A 12,234-nucleotide genomic window follows, 5' to 3' on the forward strand; every position below is an offset into this window, starting at 1 on the left:
CTCTAGGTTAAACGTCCTCTTTCTGATAGAGAATCATGAAGTGATTCTATTTCATTTCAAAAGAACTACACAAGATAAATGGCTGTTAAGCAATAAAAACTGGAATAAGGCCAGTGCATAGCAAATCAGTGTCAGAGAGTCCGTCAGTACCTAATCTAATAGCAAAACTCCCCACCTTATGTATTTTAAAATGCCAGGCCTAGATATTTTTCTCCCAATCCAAAGTTGAGAAAATGATGGTGGGGAGAGAGCAGGGGGATGGGGGGAGGAAAGTGACCCATGGAATAAATTTCTGCAGTATAAGACCAGGAAAATAATCTCCTAAGAAGCTCTGATTTACTACAGGAACAGGAAGAAATTTTTAAAAGATCGTTTTTTTAAAAAAATCTACATTTCCATTGACAAATAAATGAACAAAATGTGGTATATATGTCCAAAGAAATTTTATTTAGCTTTAAAAAGGAATGCAATTCTTATATATACTACAACATGGATGATTTGAAGACATGCTAAATGTAATAAGCCAGATACAAAAGGACAAATATTGTCTGATTATTCTTATATGAGGTGCCTAGAATAGTCAAATTCATAGAGACAAAAAGTAGAATAGTGGTTGTCAGGGGCAGCGCAACATGGGGAATGGGAAGTTCATATTTAATGGGTACAGAATTTTAGTCTAGTAAGTTGGAAAGTTCTAGAGATAGATGGTGGTGATGGTTGCACTACAATGTGAGTATACTTAATGCCACTTTACTGTACACTTAAACATGGTTAAATGGTACATTTATATTATATATATTTTACCACAATAAAAAATGCCCCACCCAAAATCTATAAAAACCAAAGAACTCAGTCACAAAAGAGAGAACATGCTATATGATTCCATTTCTGTGAAATTCTAAAACATGTAGAACTAATCTATGGTGATAGAAATCAGAATATTGCTTAACCCTAATGAGGGATTTATGGGGAAGGGAAAGAGAAAATATTCGAGAGTGTTTTATAATTGATTTGGTTAGTGTTCACACGGGTGTATACATATGTAAAACTCATTGAGTTGTACACTTAAGATTTGACCATTTTACTAGATACAAATTATCTAGTAAAATAATCTGTACCTATGAGAATGAATAGGATGAATAGGATGTTTTAAAAAAAGAGCAGGTTAAATTGAAATGAAAACAGATTGAGATGAAAACAGACACTTCTAAGTGCAAAAAATCTTCCTGGTTTGTACAAAAGAACTCCTAGCTCATAAGTATTACAAATAATTAAATTCTTTATGTGGAGAAATATAGCTTATATGATACTTTGTTCTAAAAAATAAAGCAATACAAAAACAAAAAAAAATTAATCAGATGAAGGCAAAAATGATAGAAATACAAGGAAAAAAGAAACTATAATAGAAGTCTAGCATTTAGTGTCAAATCTACGTAAATTTAGGATGGAGACCAAAACAAATGTGGTGATTATAGTTACAAAACAAACATAATGTTGAAAACCCATATGGAGTAGAAATGATAAAATTAACAACAATTAGAAGAGGAAAGGGAAAAAAGGTGGTATGTAATGTAAATATGCTGATTTTCTTACCTTGGTGACCCTTAGCTAGGGTCAAAAGATATCATCTAAAGCAGACAAAGTTGGCAATAAGGGTCGAAGTATATTGAATAGTACAAAGATAAACACAAAGGATTATAATTTAATCAGTTAAAATTGGGTGGATGAAAAGAAAAAAGGAAAGAGGGAAGAAAAAAATATGTATAAGCATTGAATCGTTACTTGTAATATCAAGAAAAATGGGGGGAACCCTAAATATCCACACATAGGGCATTGACTAAATAGTATGGCATATTTGTGCAATAAAATACTATTCAGCTATAAACTAAAAAGCAAATATTTATGTAATAATAGCAAAGAATTGTTAAGATTATTATGAGCATGTAAAAATAAATAAATATGTAAAAAATAAAATCTCTCAGGAATGTTGCACAGGAAACTGATGACATTGCCTCTGGTGGGGGAGAACTAGGTTGTGGCGACAGATAAGTGAGAGGGAGATTTTCAATGTATAACCTTTGTTATCTTTTGAATTTTGAACCAGTAGGATGTTACTTATTTTTAAATTAAATTAAATTTAAGTTTAATAAACAAAAAATATTAAATCGGTGTTTCAGAAGACAAATTTGAGAAGCTTTCCTGGAATGTAGAAGAAAAGAACAAAGAGAAGTAAAGAGAGATAAAAAAGAAAAGGATGAGATCTTAAGTATTGGTAATAGATGTTCCAAAAGAAGAAAATGAGACCCATGGAGCATACACAATAAACTGATATATTAAAAGAAAATTTTTCTCAGGTTAAAAAAGACCTGAGTCTTTTAAAGAGTTCCCTGTTTCAGAAAAAATTATGTCTAGAGATCTACCACTAGGATTAGCTCTGTGAAGTTTTTTTATTTCAGAAATACACAAAGAACTCCACAAGAGCTAAGCATGAAAGTGTTGTCTATAAAGTAGCAAAACTTTTTAGGGCAAAATTTGTGAACTAAAAAAAACCCAAACCAAAACAAAAAAACAAAAATGTATCTATCCATGTTGTCACTGATGTGGAGGACAATAGACATTCTTAGAGATATGCCAGATCTCACCTAAGTATTCTTCATTTTAAAATTGTTTAAGGTTTTACTCTAGACGACTTAAAATGAGTAAAAATTAAAATTCAGGAGAACAGATTCTCTACAAGGATTGGAAGCAAATATACAAATTAAACATACAGAAATAAATCTAAATATTAGTTTTAATTTAGCTACAAGCCTAAAACTAATATTGTAAATCCTTAAAGAAAAGATCAGTGTTTTTTTTTTTTTAAAAAAAAGGAAGAAAGATAAAGATGGGCAGAAAATGGGCTAAATTTCTCATCTAAATAGAAAGTTTTCAAAATTTATAGTCTTATTATTAATTTTATAATCATAAAAATGTATATTTAACATTGTATATGTTTAAAGGTAATTATTACCAGACTAAAAACAAGAATTCTTTATTCCAAATCCAAATCATTGCAGAAACAAAAATAAGCTTGATTATAGTATAACAAAATATAGAAAGCAAAATCAGTGAGTAAATAGAAATTTTAAAGAAAGAATGAACGAAAACCATGGTATCTATCAGCCCATCTTTTTAAAAAATTATTGACCGAAGAAACCATTTAACAAAGAAAAATAACTCAGGAGGAACTTACGCGCAAAAGTATTCATTGCAGCGTTGTTTGTAATAGCAAAGATTGGAACCAACTTACATGTACATGAGTAAGGTACTGGTTAAATTGTTTCCCATGCAAAAATTGAACTACTGTGTAGCTGTTAAAAAGAATGAGACAGTTCTATATTTACTGAAAAAGAACAACTTTTAAGATATGTTATTGTCTACCCCCTTGCCACCCTGAACAAGCCCGATCCCGTCTGATTTCGGAAGCTAAGCAGGGTCAGGCCTGGTTAGTACTTGGATGGGAAACCACCTAGGAAGACCAGGTGCTGTAGGTGTAAAAAATAAAAAATAAGAGATTGTAAGCTGACAAGGTCTTTGCAATCTATGAGGTCAACCAAGGGTTGCCTTTCCTTAAAAAAAAAAAAAAAAGATATATTGTTAAGAGGGGGAAGGGCGAAGCATGGTTGAGAAAAGTCTACATAATATGAATGATTGCATACTCATGGAAAGAATACAAGAAACTAAAGAGCTATTGCCTTTTGTGTTAAAAACTAAGTGGCTTGAGGGCAAATGTGGGAGTAAGAATTACTTTTCATTGTATACCATATTGTAGTTTTTGATTTACATGCCCTATGCATGTATTTACTGTTCAAAAAGTAATTATGTAAAATTTACAGAATAGATTGGAACAAGAGATGCTTCTCAACCTCTGTTAGTACTTAAATTCACTGTATGTATATGATGCCGAACATGTTATATTTGGATTATGTGCAGGGAGAAGTAGAAAAAAAATCAGTTCCCATACAAAGGGAAAAGAATAATGTAGATCCACAAAGGAGCACAGATGAGCATCATTTAGGCCTGGACAGACTGACAGTATCATTAGTTCATCAGGGGTTCTCAACTCCTGGTTTTAGTCCCTCTTGATGCTCAACTAGACTTTCTGCTTTTGCTTAAATTAGCTTAAGTTGGTTTCTGTTTCCTACAGCAACCCTAACTAAACCCCTAAAATCTTAGCAATACAGTTATAAATACGAATAGAGAAATCTTAAATAAACTATTAGAAAAAAGAATTCAACCGTATAATAAAATGACTTGTGTGTGTGTGAGAGTGTGTGTGTGTGTGTGTGTGTGTGTACGCGCACGTGTGCCCGCCCGCATGCCTATATTTATCTCCAGGACTATAGGGTAACATAATATTAGAAACTTTATTTATATAATACATGCATCATTAGCTTAAGTGAAACAAAAGCTGTAAAATAACCTCAACATATACCCAAAAAAGCATGTGATCATATATGAAACACATTCCTAACAAAGTTTTTAAAATAGATTGGATAGATGATTTTACACGTGACTCTGACATTTTTAACTAGAGTGAGAAAGTTACTCTATTTCAATTCTCTTTGTAATCTGGTTACTTCCAGGAGAAAATTTCAGTTTGGTGAATGAGTATATATATCTTTAACACTTCTCTAACACTTACTGATGCCCTTTTGAAAAAGAAAATAAGAAACGATTGGCATTAGGCTCAGAGCCTTAAGCAAGCAACAGTAAGTAAACAGAATTTTATAATATTGTTTTGTGTTATTTTATTTATTTTTATGGTTACCTTTCATTTATAGAAAGTGATTCTGTTTTTCCTTCTTCTATAATAATCAAAGGTTTCCATTTTAACTAAATTTAAAATTAAAAAGTGATACAAGTTAAGAAAAATGTTAAGTAAATAAAAGCACATGTAGAAACGAAGTTAGTATTCGACTGGGGTTCATACATTAGTGAATAGAAAGATACTGTCTTAACATGATGAAGAATATTCATTTTAATCGAAAGTTAACACCATGCTTAAAGATGAATTATCTTTGTGGAAAACAGGCAAAGGACAAGGATACCTGTCATCTACCTCTATTGTTCTGGCTAAGACACTGAGACCTCGCATAGATGTGAGGTATGATTATTGCTGAGAAGGAAACCAAAACATCATTATTTAGAAATCTATGACATTTTATCAAATCTATGATTTGCCCTTTTTCATGTTTTAACCTCTCCAAAATTGAGATACATCCTAGAATCAATGATTTGTCACAGTTTGTTAGTGTTTCCTCTTTTGGGTAGTACACAAAATAATTATGTATCTTACAATTAATAATAATGATGTTTTTCACACAGTGAAACATGGTAGTTATCAATATATATTTAGGAATTTCAAAACAATTAGAAAATTTTATAGACCAAACAGTAGTTCAGTAAAATGGCTGGGTAAAAGATGCTAAATTCTCATACTCAAGAATACTCCTTTTTAACAATAATCATGAAATAATCAAAACAAAGTTCCTATTCAGGACAGCAACTTAAATTTTAGAATACACAGAAATAATCCCAGTGAGAAATATATGTGGCCCAGGTGATAAAATCTAAAAAACTTTGTCAAAATCTATTTTTGAAAATTTTGAGTAAAAGTTACTAATTTTTGATTGGAAAAGTGGAATATCATAAAGATTTTCTTTCCAAATAAAGTTATAAATTTAAAATATTTTCAGTTAAATGACCATGGAATGGAGGGGTAGGAGGAGGTACTTGGAGTTATTCTAAAAATCATATGTAAGAATAACTGGTTAAAATGTTAGAAACTTATTTTAAAAGAAAACTAACAAAGGAAGTAGCTTTTCTGGGCTATTAAAACATAACGCATAACTATAGTTATATTATTATGCTAGTGGAATAAACATGTCTCTAATGAAATACAATAGTTCAGGAATAAATACAATTATATGTTATAATTAATATAGGATATGAAAGCATAATCAATAAGAAAAGACAAGCTTATTTAATAAATAGTGTTGATAGAATTGTTTAGCAATTTGAAAAAATACAATTAGATTCTCACCTTATTCAATATATCAAATATATTTCAATTGGAATTAAAAAAAAAAAAGAAAAGAAACAAGCCATGGTGGGGGTTTGGGGGAAGAGGACAAAAAAAATAGAAATATATATAACTTTTGGAAGGTGGAATCTCTAAACATAAAAATAGTAAAATAAATTCTTTAAAAAGTCAGATTTGACAAAATTTTTAAAAAGTAAACATTTCAATTGTCAAAAATACACTCAAAATTTTTAAATAAAGAAAAAATGGGATATTTTTTCAATTATAATACAAATGTTAGTATCCTAAAGACATATGTATATGTACATATAGGTATACACTCATACAAATCAACAAAAAATTCTAAGACCCAGTGGACGAATAAGCACAGATCATAAATTAATTCATAAAAAAAGAAAAACAAGTAGTAAAAACAAACATATGATAAAATATTCAACCTTGTAGTAACCAAAGATATGCACATTAACATAACGATGAGATAAGATGTTAATAATGACACATCCAGTGTTGGGGAGATAATGATAAAAAGGGACATAAACACAATGAGAATGTAAACTTGCATTGCTATTTTGAAAAACAATTAGGCAAAAGATATTAAAGTGTTTAAAATGCTTTGACCCACTTCTGAGAATCATTTCTAAGGAAATAATTCTAAGTTAAAAAAACTTTATGCATAAAAATGTTTATAGGAACATTATTTATAGGATGAACAGAGTAATGGTTAAATAAGCTTTGGTAAACCTCTAGAAGGCAATATTATGCAGGCGTTAAAAGTTATGTTTAAGGAAAAAATGCTTATATGATTATGTAAACTAAAAAACCTATAGAAATTATACACACGGCATGTAAACCAAAGAATCATATGCAGGGGAAAATTTTAAAAGAAAAACTTGGAGTTTTTCAATAGCGAGTGGTAGGAATATGGGTGATTTTTGGTTTCTGTCTTACTTTTCCTCATTTTCAAAAATTAAAAAAATAAGCATGCACTATTTTTATAATGAGAAGAAAAACATGATTATTGCTTTTAAAGTTCTAGGCAGTGCCCTAGGGCATGAAGCTGCAATGATAAGAATATATAAATAAAAACAAATGTATAAATTCAGCTAGTGGAGTATTTACACTGTCTGCAAATAAAAAGGTGTAAAGTGCATAAAGTGTCATGGTTAAGAAAGAATATGTAGAATGTTATATGGGTAATACTTACATGTTGATAGGTGTATATGAGGAATCAGCGCCTCTCTTCCAGTTGTAGAGATTTTAGGGAAGATGTTATATTTCAGGAGGTGTTTGAGTGATAGGAGAGAAAAACGGTGAAATGTCAGAAACAGATATTTTTCTGTATCCAAATGTTTGGTATGGAAGTCTTAAAGTTGGGACTGAGATGAGTGATAAAAGTTGTGATGAATAAAAAAGAGAAGTAGATATTGGGTGAAAAGCCAGTCACTGCCAAAAAAGGCAATTCACCAATTTAAGGGCCCTAAAAAGAAGATGTAAGAACCTAAAAAACAATGGGTCAGAAAGCACACTTAGCTTTGGGATTCAGTGCTGAGTGGTGCTGGGCAGGATGGGAAATTGTGAATAGGAGGCTGCTGCAAAAAACGACGCTGTATGTGACCAACTACGTGTATCTGTTATTATCTCTTTGATCTTGGCTTCCCTCTCTTTGGTCACTCACCCATCATCTCAGTGGGGCCACAAACATAACAGTCCCTACCCTTGGAATAAATTGTAATATCAGTCATTTGCATGCTTGGGCATGTAACAGTAAGGTCTCCAAGATGACAATGGCATAGAGCAGGGAAGTAGTTGTTTTACAGAAATCTGTTTCTCCATTCTGTTTCTAGGGTAAATGCAAGTATTTTTGCAGTTGACTGGAACAGCAGCTTGTAAGGAATAAAAAACAGATGTTAGAGGAAGGCATTTCAGGCTAAGTTAGGAGAAGCCCTTAAGGACACTGTGTGCTGATGGCTTGCCCTACACTTTGTTTGCTGTAATCTTTACAGTTTCCTGCATTGCCAACTTTGCCTGAGTGGCACCAAGGCTATAGTAGGTGTAAAATGTCAAAATACACTGATTCCCAAGCCTGTATATCCTGTGGAAAGAAAAGAAAAGCTTGGCTGAATTCAAAAGGAGTATTCTTTCATAAAGGAACATATTCTATCTGTTCACTTCTCAGATGTAGAAAAATATGTACATATAAACTACTTTGGGGTAAATATTAATCATGTAAAACCAAACTCTTAAAATAAAACTGAACCTAAATTTTCACAACTGTTTACTAAAGTTATTCAGAATCAAGGGAAGTTGTTCTACATTAAAAAAAAATTAATGCGCTTTTGGAAAGTTATATTAAACATAAGTATCACACTTTCTTAAAAATGTTAGCTAACGTTTCTATAGGAACTTAGTCACATCACATTCTTAACACATTTGTGATATGTATTTTTGAAATTGCATGTAATTTATGGCACAGAATTACAATTGATATGCAATTGACAGTATATACCTGAATTTCTGGTATATTTTTTTGGATAGACATGATTATTCACTAAATGAGAAAATTAAAAAATACATGTAACAATATGTTTATATGGGAATTTGATAACTTTATGAAATTTTTTAAAATCTGGAAATATTCCTTAAATTTTAAAAAGATTTTACATTTCTTTTGTACAAACTTTTGTTGAAGTAAACACAGTAAACATGAATTAATTTGTCACCTCTTTACAATGCTCCATTGTGGACAGCTTTCTTCTGTAGAGGTTAATATGAAAAAATATAAAAGGTACTCCCAATATATCTTTATATATTATACATAACTTTACTATGAATAATTATTTTCCTGAAATCCAACTATTTTGGTTATCTATTGCTGAGAAACTACCCCCAAAACTTAATGGTTCAAAGTAACAACCATTTTATTATTTGTTCATGAGTCTGCTGTGTGGGCAGTGCTTGGAGAGATTAGCTTGTTTCCGCTCCACGTGGCATCTGGGGTGTTTCAATGGCTAAAGGCTGCTGGACTGGCTCAACTTGGGTCATAAATTTGGAGTCTGTGTTTTCGAGGTCTGCTGGGTTCCTCAGTTGTCTTCCATGTGATCTCTTCTTGTGGTCAATTAGCTTGAGTTTCCTAACCCCATGGTGATCTTAGTTTAGTAAGACTTCTCAGAGCACTAAACTGTTAGTTCCAGGCAAACTCTCAAAGTTTAGGCCTGACATTGGCACAGTGCCATTTTTGCTGCATTATATTGGTTAAAGCAGGTCATATGGCCCCAGATCAAATCCAGGGTGGAGGGGGGATTACACAAGAGCATGTATACTGGGAGACGCGGTTCACTGGAGACCATCTTTGGAGGCTAGCTACCACAACAATGTTTATGAAAGTATTAAATAAACATTAAACTGATTCTATTTCCTACCAAATAACCCAAAGCAAAGGAATGTTCGACTTAATTGTTTTTCACTATATACAAATTTAAACCCATATCTGATTTTTTCCATGATTTCTCTCAAATATGCCTCAAATTCTTTCAGCACTGCAGCCTCTTCATTAGGCCCTAAAATGTCTCAGCTGAATTAAATGTTTCTAGATATTTGAATTCCAAAAAGCAGAAAATTAAGATATAACTAACGAAATCTATGTATTTGCATAGTTGCCAACTTTGTAATTTTTAAATTTCTAAGAACAAAAACTGTACCATTTACTAACTCTTGCTTCTTAAAGTACATTTAATTTTTTTAAAAAGTAAAGAATTTCAGACTGAAGGACAATTTTAATTAGAAATGCTTACTTTATGAAAACATATAGTAATATATGTTTATTCTTCTCATTTAGGTGCAGGTCAGGAAAATTCCATTAAGAACTGCCACTGTTTTTTAGACCTGGTGTTTAGGAACCTCTAGCCAAACCACTATTATTGAACCATAATCAAAGTCCTTTTTATTCTGAACCTTGCTAAAATCATTTTGCATCTTTCCCTAGGGACTGTAATAATATTGATCACATTGTAAATTTTATAATTTCCTCTTTTACATGAAATCATTTAAACCTATGCTAATGTAAATAATACAATTATAAAATACTTGTTATTGTATTAGGATTGCATAGTGTTAGTATACTCAGCAGTTACAAGTGGGAACTCTGGAGTCAGACTGCCTTTGCTCCATTTTGGGTCTGTTATAACCTTGAGCAAAAAACATATCTTTCTGCAACTTGGTTTCCCCATCTGTAAGGTAGGTATAATCATAACAGAGATCTTTTGAAGTTTTAATAAATACTATGTATAAAGTATATGGATTAGTGCCTAGCACATGGTAAACAGTATGTATAATAAATATTACATTTTATTACATTTATATATGATATCAGTATTTTACAATTAACTTAGGATTTTAATATACGCTTTAAGGGCAATCTCAAATATCCACAATACTTTTGACAAGATCAGTCAAATTAGACAATAGAATTTTAAAGTTGGAAGGCACTTAAATGTTATATGATTCTACCCTATTATAAGTGAGAGCTTATTTAAAAAACAAAACATTGATACAATCTATCTATCGTATGGTAAAAGACTAGTGGGGAGTAACAATCATCAGGTTAACCTTATAGATAAGTAAAATATATAGACCTCATATATATTTCTGTTACTGATATACTTATCAGTGCTACTCATGTATTGTATTAGCTACCTGCACTTTCTCATGTGTCCAAATGGAAAGCAACATAATGCTCAGTCTCTGAGAAACAACAAATTCCTAAGAATACCTAAAAATGGTAATAAAAAAGGACAAGCAGGGTTTAGGAAATTTATTTTAGAGCAACTGCCAGATTTATTTTAAGCCCTATACTTAAAAATAAATTTAATTCACATGACCGGTTTAAAATACTGGAGCCAAGAAAAGTCACTGCAAAAACATTTAATGAAATACCTGAATTTTGTCTGTTTTCTTTGACATTTTTGTGAACGTCTAATCATGATTTATACAACTGGTTTTACATCTGAATATTCCTTGTATATAATAAAATAAAAATAGAAAAGTTATTTTTCAAACAATGTAACGTTTTCCTAACCTCTGACTCACATCAGAGTTAGGTAGACTGTTGAGATGCTATACGATGCTTTCTTTATATGAGAAATTGTTCATCTTTAGCATTTTCCAATGTAGAGTAAATCATCCACGTTTTCTATTTCTAGCAATCCTTAATTTGACCTATGAGCAAAATTAAGATTGATTAGAACTAAATTAAGGTAGATTTCCTATTGAAAGCAGTGAAGAACATTATCAGCAGATTAACAAGTCTTTCACACACATTCAATGCAGCAATTGAAATAGGAGAAAATGGCTATTATTTTCATGTTCTACATTAGTTCTGGTAAAATAACAATTCTAAGTTTCACCGAACGTTTTGAAATTGAAACGAGAGGATTACACATCGAGAACTACAATGGGAGTGTTAATGGTGTGGGAGAACTGGTATGAATAACTTTAAAATGATTTTTTTCTATGAGATTTTCCTTAAAAAAAAAAAATCTAAATTGAGCTTGACTTCTATTGACTGTATCTTCCGGAGTCAGAATTTTAATGCTCCCGACAAACACGCTCGTCTTAGAAGGGCTGACTACTGCATTGCCTTGTAATTTTCCCATGGAATTGTAGACGGTTAAACGTTGTGGGATTCACGGAGGGCCGACGATGAGGTACACCAAACCTGGCTGGTGCTAAAATGCTGGTGCTTGCCGGAGAAAAGGGATCTTGACTGAAAACAGCCAACCAACCAACCAACCAATCAACCAACAAAAAAACCCTATCTCCAAAATAACAATAACAAGCATCCATTCTTTCTTGTCAGAATTCTTCAGACTGCTTCAGCCCAGAGAAAGCAGAACTGGGGAAGCTGGCAGGTCACAACCAGAGGCAGCGAGAGCTCCACCCCGTTGGACCTTCACAGAAACTCTGGGACGGTGTGCGGCTCCTCCAAAGCCTGCCAGGGAAAGGGCTGTGCCTCCCGCTGCACCCTACCGGTTCCTCCCCGCTGCCAGCCTTTTCCCCTCCGTCTGCGAGGCCACGGCCGCGCCCCGCCTTCTGCTGGGCTGAGACCCGCCCTGTGGAGCCGCCGGCGTGCGCGCGCGTGCGCGCGCCGCCGG

General features: G+C 32.4%; 1 pseudogene; it reads left to right on the forward strand.

Moving 5' to 3' along the window:
- The first annotated feature begins 3,414 nt into the window (after positions 1-3,414).
- On the forward strand, positions 3,415-3,533 carry LOC120590442 (uncharacterized; annotated as a pseudogene).
- The last annotated feature ends 8,701 nt before the right edge of the window (positions 3,534-12,234 follow it).

Source organism: Pteropus medius, unplaced genomic scaffold, assembly GCF_902729225.1.
Source record: "Pteropus medius unplaced genomic scaffold, Ma_sr-lr_union100, whole genome shotgun sequence".
NCBI classification, from domain to species: Eukaryota; Metazoa; Chordata; class Mammalia; order Chiroptera; family Pteropodidae; genus Pteropus; species Pteropus medius.